Here is a 21,098-nt window from a genome sequence, read left to right as displayed (position 1 = left end):
TAAATAAACTTCTGTGAGACTCTCTGCAGGTGTAAGGATCTTTCCATGTGGCTCAACATGCAAGATCAGGGCCAAAAGGTGATTCATTTTCCCTTCTGTTACAGTGCAGTACGAGTAACAAAGAACACCATATACGTGACTGTGTAGAAAGTATGCTGTGAAGACGGTATAACAATCGTGTATATTATAAATTAAGAAAAATTCCTGCAAGCTAGGAAATTGTCACTTCTTGTTCGGTTTTTCACTTACACTTGCTGGAGTAGTATAAGTTTAGAAATATTAGACTGAGACAGTTAAGTCTTGCTGACTCTGTCAATGATTAATATGTTTTCTTCTCTCTAGGTGTCTTCCCATAGCTCGTAATGTGTGGGATCAAATTCTACGGACCATCCAAATGACATGCTAGCGCTCAAATTTGCCCAGGCCACTTACTTTTACATGGGATGTCAAACACAGATGCGAGACTCTGTTGCCTGTGTTTATCCTTACTGGACACCTGATATTCCTCTGAGTAGGTATGCAAGAGTTGATCTTCAGATGTCTGTGGATCGTCACCTCTGGTTTGCATAAGTTCAGAAGCTTCTGGTCAGCAATGTGTGATGGTGTTGCAAACCTTCCCTGCTTATTCCTGTAATCGCTGCCTGAGGACAGAAAAGGGAGTGCCAACTAACCACCCTTGGCTTTAAAAATATGTATATAAGAATTAACTTATTTTTTTTTGCATTCCTATTGACCCACTGGTCAGCTGTTTTTAACTTAGATTTTGTCTGAATGAGTCATTGATGATGATTAATTTATAGCACTCAAAAATGTCACAGATGACATATGAAGACATGGGGTGACATCCTGGCCCTAATAAAGTCAATGGCAAAACTCCCATTGACTTCAGTTGGGCCAGTTTTGTATCCATTGTCTTTACTCAAAAGAACTTACAGCTAAGCTGCAAGACTTTACAAGAAGGAAGCAGAACTGGGAGAGGAAAATGCAGCCGTGGGACACAGTTTTAATTTGGACTGCCAACGTGTTGTTCTGAAATAAGAACTGGAATTTTCCTAAAAAGAGTTGTGCAACAAGGAAGTCTAGTTAAGTCTGCTTGCTGCCTAACTTAATAACTAAGTGTGCATGCTGACCCAGCTGTCTCAGGAAGAGGGCTGCTCTGCTGCACCCATCTAAAACTTTTAGTGCTTCATGAAATGCTGCAGGATGACCCAGTTTGGTCTTCTGGAATTAATGCAAGGTAATCTAAATATGTTGACATATCAGTTACTTATGAAACATGTGTCAGAACATGTTTTGGGTTTTTTTAAACAAAAAATTCAAATCTTGAAAGGCAAAAAAGGGCAACTAACATTAAACTCATGAAAGGATTTTAACTTTGAATTACAAAAGAAATGTAGAGCTGAGTGCAGAGATAAATTTATAAGTGGATATACAGGTTGACACACTGAGGTAGATGTACAAGCCATCCATATGCAACCAGCTCCTGCCCTGACACTATAAGCTGTATGAATACAACCTTGTGACCAGCATACTGTATCCCTTTCTCCAAAACAAACTTACTTTGTTACCGCGGCAATGCAGAAAGAAAGACAAAGTGCTATGGATATGATTTAATTAGGCCACAACTTTATTCACTTTACATATCTAGGAGTACATTGTTTAGGCCATTGTTAATTGTTTCTGCCTATTTGGGAGGGTAGCTGTCAGCCTTCTCTGTTCCCAGCCTATTGCTGGGACCCTACTAGCTTCCCCTCATATGAGGGTTAAGAGGAGTTGGAAAAAAGGGGGTGTTGTCTCCCTGCTATTCCAGACCTGAGGAGCCCCAAGTACCCCTTACTCAGCTTCCTGAGCTGTGCCTTCCCTTAGGTCCACTTCCAACTCCTGCAATAGTATGTACAGTTATTTGTAATCTACCCGGTATGCATCATGCTATTTTCTCTTTTCCCACTACCAGGCTTTAGCTATAAACCGGTCAGATGCATGGTCTGTCCATACCATAGCACACATAAATGAAATAAAAGCAGACCTGAAGAATGGGTTGGCATTTATGATGCAAACTGAAAACAACTGGAAGGTAAATTTCCTTAGCAGTTCCTCTGATGTGACTGACTGTGGGTTTTTTCCTCCTTCAACTAAATACTAGTGATTCCTCCTTATGTAGCTACTTTTAGTCAGATCTGTTTCCTAATGAAATTTGTAGGCTTTCACAAATAATAGGAAGCTACTGCTTCAAGATGGAATCTCCATTCATGTCACTTCGGAAGCAACAGGCAGAAAATGTAACAACAGTTCCGTATTTCAGAAATCCACCCTGGGTATTATTCATCCAAAAATTCCCCTCAGTGTTTATAGCTGAGATTAGTGACATACAATTAAAACAAAACAAAAAAGCCTCAAACTCATTCTCCAAACTTTCTGTTTTAATGATCTAAATAAAGACTTTTAAAACAAGTGGGTGAAATACTGGCCCCATTGAAGTCAATGAAAGTTTTGCCATTGACTACAGTGTATCCAAGATTTCACCCAAAATTCTATTCATTTCTCAGTTTACCATATTTTACTTTGAAATATTGAGGTAAATTCTGTAGGCATCTTTAACTAGCATGTGCTCTTACATAAAAAAATATTTCACAATTCATAAGCACAACAGAGTTGTTAGATATTTTGGATATGTCTATGCTGCAATGTAAGCCCATGGTTAGTGGGGCTTTAGTGAGGTGACCCATGCTACGGAGCCCTGGGCTTGAGCATCTACATTATATTTTAACCCTAGGGCTCTGGCTTCCACACAGTAGTGTGCAGACCTGAGTCAAAGTAACCATATCCAGAGTCCCTAATGATGCCCCTCCCTACCCCCGAAATGTGGCCACCCTAGCCCTAGAGCCATGGTGCACTGTGGGGAAAACTTTACTGCCACCCCCCCCCCCCACGCTACCAGGAAGCAGCTCATTTTACAAAAAGCTTCATCAGTTCGCTCTCCGTTGCAAACCCAGGAAGCTCTCTGATAGTGTGCTTGCAGATCAGTGATCCGAAGATAATGGGTTAATGCTCACGTGAGCTGTTGTCGTTTGCAAAGAGGGAGTGGTGGCTTCCATTTTCAATAGAGTGAATTGCAGATTGTTGGGATAGAGAGGACTAAGGAAGTTGTCCCATGAAATTATGGGATACTTCCGGCTTACTCTTGGGACCTGAGTGAAGCGGGGCTGTGTCTACACTGTGAAGCAATAGTGCTCGGACCCTGCGTACTGGCTTAACTCGAGTTTGGATCCTCCAATCCTGCAGGGTCCTGGGGCCCTGGGTCTGAGCACTGGATTAGTGCAATTGCAGTGTAGATGCAAGGGTTGTTAGGCTTCAGCCCTGGCTCAAGCACGGGCTTGACATATCCAAGGGGATGTGGCTAGTGTTGGTAGATAAAACATTTTACATGCCACTTGTGATTTGGATCTTGAGCAATATATATGTGCATACAATGCTTTTATCTGCTGTGGCTAAGGGCCCTTTGCTCTGATACGCAGGCAATAAAGTGAAATAGCTTTCTACTAAGCCTAAAATCAGCAATTTAAGAATAAATTGAGGGACTTGACAAAACTACTTCACGAAAAGATTAGTGAACATAGAATGAATTGCAGGGAGAAACAATCAAAGTAAGATTATAAAAGACCTCAACTTATATTTGCTTTTGGGGTGGGGAGAATGTTAAAAGATTGACTGCAAAGGAAAGGAAAATGGTGCTTGTGCCCTTTTCTGTTCGTGTTCTTATATCATATCCATCTGAGTATGGTCCCATAATGCACTAAACCCATAGTTCTCAACCAGGGGTACGTGTTCTCAACCAGAGGTCTTTCAGGGGATACATCAGCTCATCTAGATGTTTGCCTGGATTTACAACAGGCTACATAAAAAGCACTAACGAAGTCAGTACAAACTAAAATTTCATACAGGCAATGACTTGTTTAAACTGCTCTATATACTATACCGGGGTCGGCAACCTGTGGCATGCATGCATTTTAATGGCATGCTGCTGCCTGCCGGGGCAGCAGCAGCATGCCATTAAAAATCCTGCCCTGCCCTGCCCGGCCTGGCCTGGCCCACTCTTCTCCATCCCCCGCCCCCTCCCGCGGGGGCAGGGGGCAAGGGGCAGGGTGCAGAAGCTTGGTCCTGCCAGCTCCCCTGCCTCTTCCTGCAGTGTGCTGGGTTCCTGCCCCTCCTCCTCCTCTCTGTCCCGTCCCTCCATGCTGGCCAATCAGGTGATGGCCCTTGCGAGGGGTGGGGGAGGAGCTGGGTCAGCATGCTCGCTGCTCCTAGCAGAGGCAGAGAAGAAGTGGGGGCAGGGCCTTGGAGAAGGGGGGTGGAAGCGGGGCATACCCCCTCTAGCCCCCTGCCATGAGCACCCCACGACCCCAGCCCACACCCCCAGCCCTCTGTCCTGACCCCCCCATACACACATACCCAGGCCCCCCACACCCCATGCACCCCCCACATCCTGACTCTTGCACCCCCCACATCTCCACCCCCACATCCCCCTCCCCACCAAACGGGAGCTCCTGCACCCTTCCCACATTCCCACCTGCACACCTCCCACCAAATGGGAGCTGCCCAGGTAAGCACTCCACACCCAAACCTCCTGCCCCAACCCTGAGCCCCCTCCCTCATTCTAGCTCCTGGCCAGACCCTACACCCCAACCCCCAGCCTGCTTCTTCACCCCCAGCCCTGCACTCAGTGCACTCCCACCCTCAGCTCAGTGCAGAGAGAGAGGAAGAGAATGGGCCAGAACCAGGGAGAAGGTAGGTACGCACTGTATGTGGGCAGGGCCAGGACCCCAGACCGGCAGCAGGCTGAGTGGGTCCAGCAGTCAGGATCCCGGTTGGCAGGAGCCGGCAGATGGAACCTCTGAGCGGCAGCGGGCTGAGCCGCTCAGCCCAATGCCGGTCTGAGGTCCCGGCCTCCAGCCCCGCTCAGCCCGCTGCTGGTCTGGGGTTCTGGCTGCCGGACCCTTGCCAGCTGGGGTCCCAGCCACAGGCCCCGCTCAGCCCGCTGCTGGCCTAGATGAACAGAACCCCAGACCAGCAGCGGGCTGAGCGGGCCGGCAGCATAAGATCAACATTTTAATTTAATTTTAAATGAAGTGTCTTAAACATTTTGAAAACCTTGTTTATTTTGCATCTGACAATAGTTTAGTTATATAATATATAGACTTTTATAGGGAGAGAGATCTTCTAAAAAACATTAAAATGTATTACTGGCATGTGAAACCTTAAAGAGAATAAATGAAGACTCGGCACACCACTTCTGAAAGGTTGCCAACCCCTGTACTATACCATACACTGAAATGTAAGTACAATATTTATATTCCAATTGATTTTATAATGATATAGTAAATATGAGAAAGTAAGCATTTTTTCAATAATAGCGTGCTGTGACACTTTTAGATTTTTATGCCTGATTTTGTAAGCAAGTAGATTTTAAGTGAAGTGAAACTTGGGGGTATGCAAGACCAATCAGACTTCTGAAAGGGGTACAGTAGTCTGAAAGGTTGAGAACCACTGCACTAAACAACATGACCAGCATCTGTCATGTGGGTTTTTTCCTTCTTTCTTTCTTTCTCCTCCGGCAGAAAATTGTGTGTAGATTGGAACAGCAGGTGGTGAAGTTTGTGGTGGTTCTTACAACCCACAGGAGTTTGCTCCAAGAAAGGTCTGTCTGCTGTAGGAATGAGCTTTATCCTTGCAATTGACAGTTCCTCTATACTCAGAGAGCAGAGTTGTATCAAGAAGGCCTAAAGAGTTTTGGGGTTGTTTTCTGCTTGTTTTTAAAAATTAGAAATCTTCAATATCAAGATTAGTATTATTGATGGAGAGCTTTCTGAGCATTTCCTCAAGGTTCAGGCATATCATATTTCAGAGAGATTTGTTTTTCCCCTTTGCTGATCAACTTTGAGGACTACAGCAACAAAACAAACAAAAACACGGCACCAGAACTAACAAACAAAATTGTAATGAGCTGTAAATAGAAAATTTGGGTGAAATTTTCAAAAGCACCTGAGTGACTTAGGCCTCAAAGTCCTAGGTCACTTTTAAAAACAGAGCTTAGGTGCCTAAGTCACTAAGATGCTTTAGAAAATATTACCCTTTGTCCAAATAAACCAAAGTGGAAATCCAAAATTTAGATCCTGAAAGCCCTCTCTCAGCTGCTGCCTAACCTTGTAGATACCTAAAGTCCCATGGTGCCTAAGTTTCTGCAGTAACGTCCCCATGGAACCTACATTTCTATCGTTGGGCATATTCACGGCCCACTGTGTTCTGATGCCTGGGCATTTAGCTCACACCTAAGTGCCAGGAGGATCCTCAGACTAGGGTTGCCCTACCTATCTCACCTGCAGGGCCCAATTCAGCAGGCTTGCTCAGAGCATGCCTACTGGATTGGGCCTTGCATAAAATGCAGCCTGTGTGGGGAGGTGCTGCCACCCTCTTACAGCCTTTATCCCAGTGGTGAGAGCATTCACCGAGGATCTAGGAGACCTTGGTTGAAATCCGCACTTTCCCTGATATGGAGCAGGAATTTGGACCCAGATCTGCCACCTCCCAGGAATGGGCCCTAACTGCTCGCTATGGGATATTCTGGGGTAGATCTCTCTGTCTCTCCTGTTGAAGCTGTTCCACTTTATATAAATAATTACTCGTTAGAACATAGGTCTTCCACATCCCAGGTGAGTGCCCTAACCACTGCGCTATACAGTCATTCTCACTCTTTCTCTGGCCCAATGACTTTAATTATTTGTAAAAAGTACAACAGCTTTTTGCAAGAAAGGACGTAGGCACCGAATTCCCGGAGAGGGTTCATGCTTGTGATTCCCAAGCTGAAGGAGGCACCTTCCACTGGTCTGGATTTAGGTGCCTAAATCCCTTTGAGGGGTGCACTTAGGCCACACCCCTCCCTTAGGCATTTCTTATAGGTTAGCCTATGCAGCACTAAGAAGCTTCATTTTATTCATAGGGAAGGGACCCCATAATCTTATTTGCATGACATTTGGAACCAATTACTGTATAGGCCAAACTTTCTAATGTCACTTTTATGTCTAACATTTAACAACCTGTGTCAGTAGAGTCCTTGTTGTAGTTTAACATTAAACAAGTTACAATAAACTGCTGGCGTATGTAAACAACATAAAATGCTAACATATGGAGAACTCTCTCACATCTCAGAGGTTTGTACTGAAGTAGTCACCACTAAAATGAGCACTCTGACCCTTTAGAGATAAGGTTAATTTTAACTTCTCCATTGGGCAGGAATAGGCCGTTTTAGAGTCTGTGATTATTGTATTTATTTGAGTTATAGAGAAATTTGAGAATATAGACCTCTCCCATATCTAATCTGGGTATGTTGCACATGGACATTTATTGATGGGATCACCAATATTCTTTTAAAAATTTGCTATTACTGAACTCTAGCAGTCACTTATGGACACTGTATCCTAAAGGTCATTACACAATCCTCCTTTGGTTTTACAGGGTGACTATGAGGCTGCTTTGACAATTTATGACAATCGTGTGAGTATAAACCATTTCTGGTGTAGTGAAAAGGCATTGTTCAAATGAAATGGTATGTACATGCCTCATTTTGTATTTGATGTAAAATAGATAAAGGTGTGATACCATTTTCTGGTTTTATTTTGAAAAGTTTAATTGGCATTTTAGAGTGACTATTCAACTCAACTGGCAAAATCACAAATGAAGTTACAGAGATCATCCTAAACCCATGCCAAAAACCCCTTTATCTCAAACCATCATATTTAATGTTGTTTATACCACATTTTATTTAAATATTTTTAGTGTTTTCCAATTTCATATCCTGTAATCTTTAGTCAGGCTGCTATAGTTGCTATGTAGATGCCTTGGAGGTATGGGGGGAAAGAGATAATCTTTAAAAGTTTAACATTATGTAAAATAGTTTTTGTATAAATATAAACTGTCATGATTAAAATCAGATCTCGTAGATTAATTACCAGTCCAGTTACTAGTTAGGCTTCTTCTTCCTTAGTCATGTCTTTTCTTTTCTAGGTGACTTATTAAAATTTTTTGCTGTCTGAACTTTGGAGGAATCTTTCTAAAATAATCCACAGCAAATTAACCAGGAATCTGTATAACAGGTCTCTTCATGCCTGTTTTGGTGTTAAACTTTACAAAAATATCGTGTCCTACCTAGTGATTGTTGCAAAGTAATAGAGGTAATTATGGTCCATTTTGGGGCGATCAGAGATCGTAGAAAAGGTAGTTTTCACACATACTTTATTTGATTTTATAAATGGAAAAACACCACAGATAAAATAATATGAATATTATTTGTAGATTGCTGTATTTCTGAAAGATGCAATTTGGGTTGTTCTATCTGGAAGAGTAAGAGGATAGAATTAATTTTGTACTGTCAAAGTAAGTTAACTTCCACTTAAATATGGGTAATGCAACATAAGAATACTTTCTGATTATAGATTGCTCCTGCATGCCTGTCAAACGGAAATATGTTAGCTGTGCTAGATAACTGCTCCATGCTGTACCGGCTTCAGTTGGAAGGTAAAAGAACTGTTAGTTTCTGCTTCAGTCTACTCATTCTTCTTAAAAGAGTAAGGTGAAAGGCTCGTCCTCCAAAATGCAACAGGTGAAGAGTTAGGTAAATATACAGAGCGAGTCTGAGCAGTGGGTTATGCTAGAGAAGAAATCTTCAAAGAGATGCTGTTCTTCAGAGGTGAATTTTAAGTATATACTAATGAACATTACCTTTATTTCTCCCTACAGTTTATTATTTTCCTGCAATACAGTATTCCATTCAACCAAATTAATAAAGGTCACATTTTTCTTTTTTTGGCAAGTTTCACTTCCTTTGTCCCCAGAGATCTCATTTTTCAACCTAATGTTAAAAGATCAAATGCATAAGCTATTAAAAAGCCATTAACTTCTCTTTTAGTAAATATCAAGCCAACATTAATGTTTAGTTCTTAATCTTGATATTGATGGAAATAAGGAGTTAATGTAAATATAGTACCAATCATTCCAAAAGTTCCATGGGAATATGTAAACAGCCATCCGTCTTTTCTTTAACTTTCTAACACAAAGATGAAGCGAGAGTTCCAGAAAAAAAATGCTCACCTCCTAAGTTGTTGTCACAGATCCAGTCAAGCACTTCTTTTTGGTCATTCAGGGTACATCGACACAGGGATAAAAAACCCAAGGCTGGCTCGGGACAGCTGACTTAGGCTTGGGCCCCAGGCTGAAAACTGCTGTGTAGATAATTGAGCTCTGGGACCCAGCGAGGGTGAAGGGTAGACATGTATATGTGTAGACCTGTGTATGTGTAGACATATCCTCAATAGACTGCTGTCAGGGGAATTCCTCTGGATTCCTGTGTGTTTTTAAGCTTCCCTGGGTCTCAATAGGCTGCAGTAGTGTTTCCTCCCTTGGTGTGTGTGGCACATATCCTGGTGCTGATTCTCAGTCTGTTATCCTTTCATGGAAATAGAGCTCATCAGCTCACCTGCCTTACTATAGGGTTACCAAATTTCAGGTTGGCCAAAAGAAGATACTGCTGGGGGGGGGGGGGGCGGGGAAGGGGATATAGTTAAGGGTGCTGGAGGGGCGATCACTGGAGATACAGGGCAGTGTCACTCCCTGTCATGGTGACTGGCGCAAGCCCAGGACCCAGTGACTGACAACCATCAGTCAGCAGTTTCTGCAGGACCCCCTGCCCGGGGCTGGGAGCCGGGACCTGGGTGGGCAGGATCCAGAATCTGTGCCTGCAGGGGAATGGACCAATCAGCTGTGGATACATGGGAGGGACCAATCTGGAAGCGAACCAATCAGGGCGCTTTCTGAGCTGCAATATCTGCTCTACAAAAATCCCAGATATTTCCTGTTATTTGAAAAATCTGCCCGGACAGAGGACACAGTCTCAAAATAGAGACAATGTCCAGAATAACCTGGACATATGGTAACCCTATGCCTTAGGTCCCTAGGACCAGTGCTGACGCCATCCCCCTCCCTCTCCCCCTCCAGCAACCTACACACACCCAGTCCCAGAATCCCACCAAAGTTAAGAGCCCTCTGGCTTACAGTTTAATTCTCTCAGGGTAGGGGCATATGATGGTTGTAAAGCATGTAACACATACAGACCTTTGCATAGTTTACTAACACATTAAGAGTCTTTGTTTAATAGCATGAGAAATACACAGATCTGCTCATAGTAAACGCTACTTGCCCTTCTCTGCCCCATCAGGCTTCGGGGTTGCTGCTCCTCATGGAGTCTTTCAGCCCAGCTTGCCTCCTGTGTGTCTCACAGCAAGCATCCCCTATTTATATGCCACCTTTCCAACACCTGGTTTTCTTTGTTCTGATTTTTGGCAAATTTCCAGTGCTCCAATCTCCCCCACACCCAAGGAGGAAATATCTTTTCCCAGCTTGTGCAAACTATCTGGGCATGTCTATTGCCTGCTCAAAGCACCTCAGTTAACATTAATTATTTCCCATTGTCCTGGGTCTGGGGAAGACATAACACAACTCTGCCCACTCATGGTGGATACACATACAAAGGTTTTCCTTGATACAGCAATTTCATGGTACAGCTTCATAATATCAACCAGCATTCATAAGAGACAGACTGTCCCCACATCATCATAGTTGTAAATAATTTTCACAGAGCTTTCACAGGTAGTCATGGTGCACTCATCTGCAGTCTGCTTTAGTAATAATATGCCCCACACAGATCCAGAATAATGATTTTGGGCATTATCTTCCCTCATCTGTGTTCAGGAGGACGTCATTTATCCCATTGGCGGATTAGCCCCTGGGCCAGCGGGGCCTGTGCCCGGGAGCCCTGGCCAATTGTGGGGCCCCTGGAAAAATGGGCGCTGCCATGACGCACTCTGCCTGCCCGGCACTCCTGCTGGGGAGCGGGATCGGGGCGCAGGGGCTTGCCCTGCTCCCCCTGCCTGCCTGGCATTCCTGCCTGGCCCCTGCATCCCGACCCTGCTCCCCAGCCAGAATGCCGGGCAGGTAAAGCGGGTCAAGCCTCTGCACCCTGACCCAGCTCCCTACAGGAGCGCTGGGGATGGGAGCAGGGGGACTGCAGGCAGAAGGGGTGGGGAGGGGCCCCCACTTGCTCTGGCCCAGGGCCCTACAAACCCATAATCCGCCTCTGATTTATCCTATTATTAGGTCTGATCCCTATCTAATGGGATCCAGGATATCAGTGACAGATGGTATATTTGGAGATGATCAATAAAGAGATTTGACACAGGTCCAGAGGTGGTTCCTTAAACTAGTAATCAAATCTTATGATGCTGAATTAAACTGGGAGTATATGCCAAAAGGTATGGTTTTGCATGTGGAGTGTTTATTTGAAATCATGTATATTACTCCTAGGTGTAAAGGTGGGAGACAGATGGAATGAAGTTATCCCTCTTGCAAAGAAGCACACCAAAGATCATGTTTGGCTTTTCAATGATGTCCACATTCTCATGTCTTTGCTAAGGGTCAAAGACCACAAAACCACCAATGAGCTCTTAACAACTTTTCATGAACTTGCCAAGTAAGCAGGTGAATTAAAATATTTTTTATCACAAGGCATATTAGTATAATAATTAATTTCTACCAGTTTGCTAAGTACCATAATTTATTGTTCTTTGTTTTAGGATGTCCTAACCAGAATTGTGGTTTCAGCAGGGTAGTGTTTCTGACGTTAAGATTAGAAAATCTTATTACTTTTGATTTTAAGTGTATCTAAACTGGGCATTTAATGTATAGATTGGGTATTTAATCTTGTCAGATAGCAACATCATTGTCTGAGCATCGTAGGTACTGTGAGTTTGAGTGCTTGTGGCACCTTACCCTGTAGACACTTTTTTCCCTTACAGTGGGTGTACTTTAGAGATGTGACTGTTCATTTCAGAACAGTGGAATTTTTCTTCTACAGCATTAAGAAAACTTCACAAAATACGCCAACTACCTGTAAAGGCCCTTTTTGCCCTAATGCCCCAATTTTAATCAGTGTTCATTATGAGAGATCTATAAAATGTCTATAAGCATACAATGAATTACTGTAACTCCTCACTTAACGTTGTAGTTATGTTCCTGAAAAATGCAGCTTTAAGTGAAACGATGTTAAGCGAATCCAATTTCCCAATAAGAATTAATGTAAATGGGGGGGTTAGGTTCCAGGGAAATTTTTTTCACCAGACAAAAGACTATATATATATATACACACACACACACACACAGTGTAAGTTTTAAACAATTTAATACTGGTCCACAGCGATGATGATTGTGAAGCTTGGTTGAGGTGGTGAAGTCAGAGCGTGGCATATTTCCCAGGGAATGCCTTACTGCTAAATGATAAACTTGCAATTGGCTGAGCCCTAAAGGGTTAACTCATTGTTATTAATGTAGTCTCACTCTCTACAAGGCAGCACGAATGGAGGAAGGGGAGACAGCATGGCAGACAGAGAAACACTGTGTGTGTGTGTGTGTGTGTGAGAGAGAGAGAGATGCGCATTGCCTCTTCAAGTATGTTGACCCCACTCCTAAGTACACTGCCTTGTTCAGTAGATCAGCAAGCTGAGACCACAGCTGCTGCCAGGAAGCTTCCCCCGTCCTGAGCCCTGTCCCTGTCATGTGTCCCCCCTGCTCTATGGAAGGTGGGGTAAGCAGGGTGCAGGAGCAGGAGGGAGGGGGACACCCTGACATTAGCCCCCTTCTTCCCCTCCTCCTCCTCCCCACCCCCCCCGCACAGCAAGCAGGAGGCTCAGGGAGCAGCTCCAAGGCAGAGGGCAGGAGCAGCACATGGCAGTATGGGGAGGGACAGCTGAACTGCCAGCAGCTGATAGCCTGCTGGGCAGCTGCCACACAGGGAACTTAGGGGAGCGGGGAGCTGATAGGGGGCTTCCGGTCGTGGTAGCATGGGTTCCAAGCGCCCACCAGCTAGCTGCAACAGGCTGCTCTTCCTGCAAGCAGTGGACAAAGCAGGCGGCTGCCAAACCACGTTATAAGGGAGCATTGCGCAATTTTAAACGAGCATGTTCCCTCATAGATCAGCAATGTATCAACGAAAAAATGTTAACTGGGACAACTTTAAGTGAGGAGTTACTGTTTCATTTTAACATGATATTGAGCTGAAAGCGCTGTGGAAATAATTTTGGCACAATTTGGTTCATCTATACAAATTTGAATATTTTGGTATTTCAGCAAAATAGAATGTTTGTCACATCCTTGTTTATGTCTAAAATATAAATTTCTTCCTCTTATTTTTATATTAACCATCATGACAGGAGGTATAAGAATGGCATTCCACTCTTACATTTTTCCTGCTTTTGTTTTATGTACACAACTTTTCTGTGCGTGAAACTGATTTCCCTTCTTTCTTCAGAGTACAGTCTGAGTCAGTCATTGCTTTCTCTTTCTGACCCTTAAGGGCTATATGTAAAGGAACATCCTGAAATAGGCTGGGAAAGAGGCAGCTACCTACAATGATAACTTTTTTCACTTACAGAAGAAAGGGCCTGTGATTTGTCTGTCAGTTTTCAGAAGAGTAATGATCATCATATTTTGCTAAAACAAATCTTAATTAAAAATAGTGTATACATAGCATTAGAAAGATGACAGCAGTGGCATTTAAACCCAAACAAAATAGGGCAGCAAGGTTACTGTGGTAATGCTTTATGTTAAGTTTCCATTTATAAATGGTGTGTAAAGGTGTGATATGAGTGATAGATGTTAGACACGAGTAGTATGTGTTAAAGATGGTTATAAGTACAACAGAAGGTGTGCTAGATCAGGGGTTCTCAACCATTTTCTTTCTGAGGCCCCCCCACCAACATGCAATAAAAACTCCACAGCCCACCAGTGCCACAACAATTGCTTTTCTGCATACAAAAGCCATGGCTGGCGTTAGGGGATAACAAGCAGGGCAGTTGTCTGAGGCCCCATGCCACAGGGGCCCCCACAAAGCTACATTGCTCAGGCTTCAGCTTCAGCCCTGGGTGGTAGGGCTTTGGGCCTCAGGCTTCAGCCTCAGGTAGTGGGGCTTCGGTTTTCTGCTCTGAGCCCCAGTAAGTCTAATTCTGGCCCTGCTTGGTGGACCCCCTGAAACCTGCTTGCAGCCCCCTAGGGGGCCCTGGACCCCTGGTTGAGAACCACTGTGCTAGATGATTATAAGCCATGGTTACAAGCAATATGTTGGTCTCTTGGACTCTCTCTAACAATCTTCTAAGAGACTGACACCTATTAACCAATTAGCAATTTTTAGAAACTATTTATAAATGGAATCTTAATATCAAGTGTGATGGGTATTGTTTTGCACAAAAGAGCAGAACAGCACTGGTGCATATGCAAATGACCCACTTAAGCTTTGAGAGATCAAGAAGAAAATGTGAGAAATGTAAAGCTACCAAACAGTAATATCTGGTTTGCTTGCTATTATCAGATGGTGACAGCCTTTTTTTTCTTCTAGATACCAAGTATATGTGCTATAGAATTTAAACGTTGGTAGATGGAAAATTTGTAGAATATTTAATGAATTTATACTTAGTATTGCCAACCTCTGCACAGTGCTTTCATCTGCTTGTCCACACCTACCTTTACATCTTCATTGTAACATTGTTGTAACTGCTCTGCATTATAATAGTTGTTTGAAGCATTATAAAACGTAATTTTACTATATTTACTTTAGAAAACAAACATTGATATGAATATGCATATTTGAAAAACTAAATATAAAATTAAACTTCATTTTTACTAAGCCAAAATGTGGGTAATAGGACTGTTTACTCACATCAAGAATATAAAAATTACGTTACCTATATTAGAAATTATTTGTTTGTTTAAAAAATAGCCATACAATTCTAATCCTCCAGCCCTTTATTTTTGTTATTTTTATTTTTCTACCCTATACATTTTGAGGCTGAAAGTTAAAATAAAAAAACAACAACAAACAAATCCATATAATAGTGTACTCTGGTGGGTATCACACTTATGTTTTCATGAACTGAAGGACTGATTCCTCTTATTGGAATATTTAGCTGCACTAGTCTTTTCAGATTAACTGAAGAAACTAAATTCAGTGTCCCGTATTTGTGGTTTCCTTGTGAGAGATGAGGGTTGTGAAACGTATAAATACAGAAAGATTTTTTTGTGTGGGCACCAAACACCATAATTCTGTAAATAGCCATTTAAAAAAAAATAAGTCTGCATCTTAAACTCAGCTATAAATCATGTTTTTATAGCCTCTTAATTAGAAAACCTTAAACTGGGAGAGATTTTCAAAAGTGCTTAACTTTAACTTCAATGGAAGTAACGGGAACTACACTATTGACTCCAACAGGAGAGTAGATTTAGGCCAAAGCTGATCACTTCTGAAGATCCCATCTTGAAGAACAATTTAGTTATTTATATTGCTGTTGTTGTCCTCCAGGTTTGATGATTAGCATGAAATGTCTTAGGGCTAGTCTACACTGGCAATGTTAAAGCACTGCCGTGGCAGCGCTTTAACGTGGCTTGTGTAGTCGCAGCTCTCCCAGCGCTCAAAAAACCCCACCTCCATGAGGGGCACGGCTCCCAGCGCTGGGGCACTCTCTACACTGGCGCTTTACAGGGGTGTTTTTTTACACCCCTGAGCAAGAAAGTTGCAGTGCGGTAAAGTGCCAGTGTAGACAAGCCCTTAGAAACAGGCCATTGTTGGGAAGTAGGCACATATACTCATTGCTTGCTTTTTCAAAGATTGTTATAGTTGTGGGATGAGTTGGAAGTTTTAGATATATCTGTAAATACTATGCTTGCAGTTGTACATCGGATATTCACTTTTATCCTTGTGACATTGCATAAACGTAGTGTTCCACTTTATTATCATTTGTATTTGTATTAGCATAGCCCTAGTCCTGTACCAGGACCCTGTTGTGCTAGATGCTGTACAGACACAGAACAAAAAGACAGTCCCTGGCCCAAACAGCTTACATTCCAATTAGTTTAGGAGTGCTAACAGTCAGCTATTTTTTCAAACTCCTCAGCTGAATACAGTAATGTAAGTTCAGCACTCTATTTCCATTGTGTTTCTGTCTATCTAGTTATAAAGATTTATAACTGTGATATAATAATACAGCCAGAGCTAAGAAAGTGCTTTAATTTATAGCAGCTATGTGTATTAAATTATAAAGAAAAATCTATATTCCAAAAACAGAATTTAAATTTGTTTGTTTGTGTTTTATACTGAGAAATGATGACAAACTGGATTCATAATCTGTTGCACTGGGGCATTAACCTGCTGACTCTATTCCTCTTTCTTAGGTGGATCACTGTGCAAAAAACCAAAATTCTCTACTGTAGATGTATAATGGGATGGGTGAAAATTGTTTGAGCTGGTGGAAATAATAGCTGCCTTTCATTCAGATAAACAAAAGAAGCAGTTAAGCTCCTTTTGAAGTAAGATAGCTGAAAAACAATAGTAGCCACCACCCAAAACATAGGCTACATGCAAGGCCAGGAGCTGAGCTATGTGGGTATGGGGGTTTTGATGGAGAGGGCTCTCTGTCTGTGTTGTGTGTGTGAGAGAGAAAGAGACAGGCAGCTAGAGAAGGCAACACAAATCCAAAGACATCCAAAGCATCACTTGTAGTGTGACCTGAAATTTGAGAGAGCTATTGGGTAGAGTGTTGGCTGAAAAAAGAGGCTTGGAATATTGAGCAATGCCTCCTGTTTTATGTTTGTTTCCTACTGCGTTTGGGGAAACAGGGCTTTCTGTACATTCTTGTTAATAAACAGGTTTCTCTCAAAGAAATACCTGACTTTATTATCAGTTTCTCCTCCTAATAGAAACAACCTGCAGGGCTCCAATGATTGGCTAACTACTCAGGTTGAATGGGGGTAACAATACTATGGAATGGATGTCTTCACTTTTCTAATTAAAATATGCGAGATTTCAGGATTTTTTAAAGTTACAGCAAATAAGGATTTGTTTAGCAAAATGAACCTAATGTGTGTTAGGTTTTGTTCCTGTATCACTATTCCTTTAACTCAATGGAACTAAGGCCTGGTCTACACTGGGGGGAGGGAATCGATCTAAGTTACGCAACTTCAGCTATGTGAATAACGTAGCTGAAGTCGACGTACTTAGATCTACTCACCGCGGTGTCACTACTCAGGATCTACTCACTGCTGCCGCTCCCCCGTCGACTCTGCCTGCGCCTCTTGTGGTGGTGGAGTACAGGAGTTGACCGGAGAGCACTCAGGGGTTGATTTATTGCGTCTAGACTAGATGCGATAAATCCACCTCCGGTGGATAGATCGCTACCCGCCAATGTGGCGGGTAGCATAGACATACCCTAAGTTGCTCCAACAGGAGGTGACAGAACAGCACGAAAAGGAGTACAAGTGCTGCAGTCTGACCTTCTGCTCATTGGCAGTTAACTTCTTTCCTGTTCTGCAGAGCACCCGGTGAAGACCATGAGCTCGGTCTGGCTCCGAAATTGGGGTTGCCGCTTTGCCAGGCTTTGGTAGAGTTTGACAATGGAAATTATGACAAGACAGTAGAATTACTTTATCCAGTTCGCTACAAACTCCTGCAGATAGGAGGCAGCAATGCTCAGGTAAGGGGCTTGAATGTTATTTTATTAAATTGCATTTGGGTAGGGCTTGTTTGTCTTTGAGAAGCATCTGTTAGGCTTTCATGTTACTACTAATATTCAAATGTACAAATAAGAAGTACTATGTCTCAGCTGCTTAATACTGTATGTAAAAGAAATTCTCTCCTGGATAGTTTTAACCAATCAGAATCTAAGCAATTATCACTTGCAGCATTTATTACCAAATATTAACTTATTTCATTTGTGACTCATATTTTCAGAGAGATGTTTTCAGCCAGCTATTTATTCATGCTGCTTTAAATTGTAAATCAAAAGCCTATCAAAAACTGGCTAGATAAGTAGCACTTGCTAAAAATCAGAACTTCTGGATTCCATGATATGCATTAAATAGAAATACAATTTATGAAAGCACAAATTTCAATTGTTTTTAAACATTGTAAATTACAAGTAAAATGATATGCAAGCAAGTACATACCAAGCTGCATAATTTTAGATTTAATCTTAGGTCACAATTTACAGCAATTAACAAATATTTAGTTTGTTCAGCTACACAAACTTGGCTGGTTGATTTCACCAATTTATTAGTAGTCTACAAGTTTAGCTATAAAAGACTTTCTCTTTCAGTATGGAACCATTGTATTTACATATGGAGCAATATACTTAATAGATTACAAAATAAAACGTATACGAGTAGCTGAATACTATAATGATGCCACATGCAGTTTATTTGGGATCTAACTTACTCTGGTGCCATATTTCAGCTCTCCATTGTGCCAGTCTTGTGTTAGTAGAAATCACAAGAGTTGCTAACACGAGCAGACTCACGTGCCCATACTGAGGCCCATTCAAGTTATTGGAGGAGTCTACCTGTGTAGGGCAGCTGAAAGAATTGAAGCTTAAGATCACATTCTCTTACACTAGAGTGGCTCCACTGACTTCACTGTGGTTAGTCCTGATTAACACAAATGTAAATGAGTGGAGAATCAGACCCCTAGCTTCAAAGTAATGAAAATCATTCCAACCTCCCAGATATGAAGGGATCCTTGCTCATTTTATTCACTTTCCTATTAGATCTCTCTGTCAGAAAACTTAACAATCAAAATTAGACAAAATAGAAATAACTGGGGAAGGAACATTAGAAGTGATGTGAGCAGGTAGTCTATGTATGAGACATCTTATTTCAAATGTTTGTTATGGTTAAGAATTGTGAGGTGAGATATCAGAACAGGAGTGGATGGTTAGTGGTAGACAGTGAGCTGGAATAAGGGAGCTTTTAGGATCTTGAAGGGAGGAGAGTAAGATTATTTTCTCACAAAGTTCTTGTGCTGTGTCATTTTCAGAGCCATGTGGCTGTGAAAGTAGGGAAAATTAGTTGGAGGGTTAGAAATGGGAGAGGGAACATCACTCTCTTATTAGTCTATGTGGTAGACTGTGTTGTGGTATTTGTGGTCAAGGCATACAATATAGGCATTTAAAAACATAGCTGTGCTGTTTTCGATACTGATTTTCATTTTCAACTCTTTTAAATGCTAGGGACTGAAACATGAGCATCTACCAGTCTTTTTGCTGCAGCAAGTTTTTTATTTTCAGACCACACATGACTACTAAATCAGGAAACAGAAAAGCCTGCTTGCTATAGTTTTGAGCGCTGTATTTATGGCCTCTTTTTTCACTTCCCCCCTCCCTTACCTCCTTCAGATGCCTCCTGGCAGAACGTGATGGGTTGAGACCAAATTCACCATTGACTGAGCGATTTATTTGGAAAGCATCAGCTGTTCATGCGATGGGATGAATCTTAAATCTGTTATTCCAGTGGAAATAATAATTAGCACTATAATGAGTCTCTTTCTGTGGCATTAAAAGACTCAAAATAGGGAAAATCCTGCATCAGCAGCCACAACAGATCTTCTAAATATCTGAGCTTTGGGAAGCTTTTTTTGGTGATTCAGCATCATTGCTTGAGCTTCTGGCACACCTCTGATTCTTGGAAGATTGTAGCCTTGCTGTGCCTAGCAGGGCGATAGTAGCAAATAAAATAGATATCAATCATTTGTTTAAAAGCATGCTGAGCCTTTGCTTTTCAGGAGAACGCATCAGTCTTATGCTTATCAGGTTGCAGGATAACACTTATTGCAAGGTTGTGAACTGCCAAAGTAGGCAGTGGTGTTGCTATTCAATTACATGAATACTAGATTGGGATGGATAGAGCTTTTATATGAACAGCCCAATAACCACAGCAGGCTCTGGCCCCACAGAACCACTGCTGCAAATAGGGGCAGGATGTGGGAGCCCTGTGCCTCCACGAAGCTCCACTCCATATCGTCTCCTCATGCATGCGGTGGTGGGGGAGGAGATTGGGGTTTTGAACTAATGAATCAGGTGACAGTCTTCTATGGAGTGGCACTAGCCACATGGTGTGCTCCAATCCTGGAATTGCAATAGAGGCCTGGGGGAAGGTAGGAGAGCACTTCTGGGGGGGAAGGGATAGCTCAGTGGTTTGAGTATTGGCCAGCTAAAGCCAGGGTTGTGAATTCAATCCTTGAGGGGGCCATTTAGGGATCTGGGGGGTTGGGAATTGGCCCTGCTTTGAGCAGGGGTTTGGACTAGATGACCTCCTGAGGTCCCTTCCAACCCTGATATTCTATGATTCTATACATCGCTCATACACAGCAATATCCCACATACACTATCCAATATGCAGCCCAGATCCTTGGGCCCACCTGCTGGCTCTAGGTTCCCCAAAGGCATAATTCTGAATTGTTGACTATTCAAGATCATGCCTGTATGACTTTATTTTGCAAGTCAACAATTTCACAGTTTAGAATGAACTTTTTACTGATTGAATTTAAGATCTTTATTAAATATGCAATAATAAAAACAATGACAGGTTTCAGAGTAGCAGCCGTGTTAGTCTGTATTCGCAAAAAGAAAAGGAGGACTTGTGGCACCTTAGAGACTAACCAATTTATTAGAGCATGAGCTTTCGTGAGCTACAGCTCACTTCATCGGATGCATATCGTGGAAACTGCAGAAGACATTATATACACACTAAAAAGAAAAGGAGGACTTGTGGCACCTTAGAGACTAACCAATTTATTAGAGCATAAGCTTTCGTGAGCTACAGCTCACTTCCTCAGATGCATATCGTGGAAACTGCAGCAGGCTTTATATATACACAGAGAATATGAAACAATACCTATTCCCACCCCACTGTCCTGCTGGTAATAGCTTATCTAAAGTGATTTCCAGCACAAATCCAGGTTTTCTCACCCTCCACCCCCCCACACAAATTCACTCTCCTGCTGGTGATAGCCCATCCAAAGTGACAACTCTTTACACAATGTGCATGACAATCAAGCTGGGCTATTTCCTGCATAAATCCAGGTTCTCACATCCCCCCACCCCCATACACACACAAACTCACTCTCCTGCTGGTAATAGCTCATCCAAACTGACCACTCTTCAAGTTAAAATCCAAGTTAA

At 42.4% G+C, this 21,098-nt stretch overlaps 1 pseudogene across 1 annotated transcript in view; it reads left to right on the top strand.

The window, feature by feature from the left end:
• LOC311521612 (tetratricopeptide repeat protein 38-like) overlaps nt 1–20,431 on the top strand; it is a 29,876-nt pseudogene extending 9,445 nt beyond the window's left edge. The window contains exons 5-12 of the transcript XR_014714547.1: nt 343–525; nt 1,955–2,074; nt 7,510–7,548; nt 8,487–8,568; nt 11,410–11,575; nt 17,459–17,618; nt 17,876–17,949; nt 19,314–20,431. The product of XR_014714547.1 is annotated as a tetratricopeptide repeat protein 38-like (transcript). The remainder of the gene's footprint in view (nt 1–342; nt 526–1,954; nt 2,075–7,509; nt 7,549–8,486; nt 8,569–11,409; nt 11,576–17,458; nt 17,619–17,875; nt 17,950–19,313) is intronic.
• The last annotated feature ends 667 nt before the right edge of the window (nt 20,432–21,098 follow it).

The sequence above is a fragment of the Lepidochelys olivacea genome (genome assembly GCF_965140295.1).
Source record: "Lepidochelys olivacea isolate rLepOli2 genome assembly, chromosome: 1".
Lineage (NCBI taxonomy): Eukaryota > Metazoa > Chordata > Testudines > Cheloniidae > Lepidochelys > Lepidochelys olivacea.
Note: the sequence above shows the minus strand (reverse complement) of the source record. Positions and strands in the feature narration are given on the sequence as shown.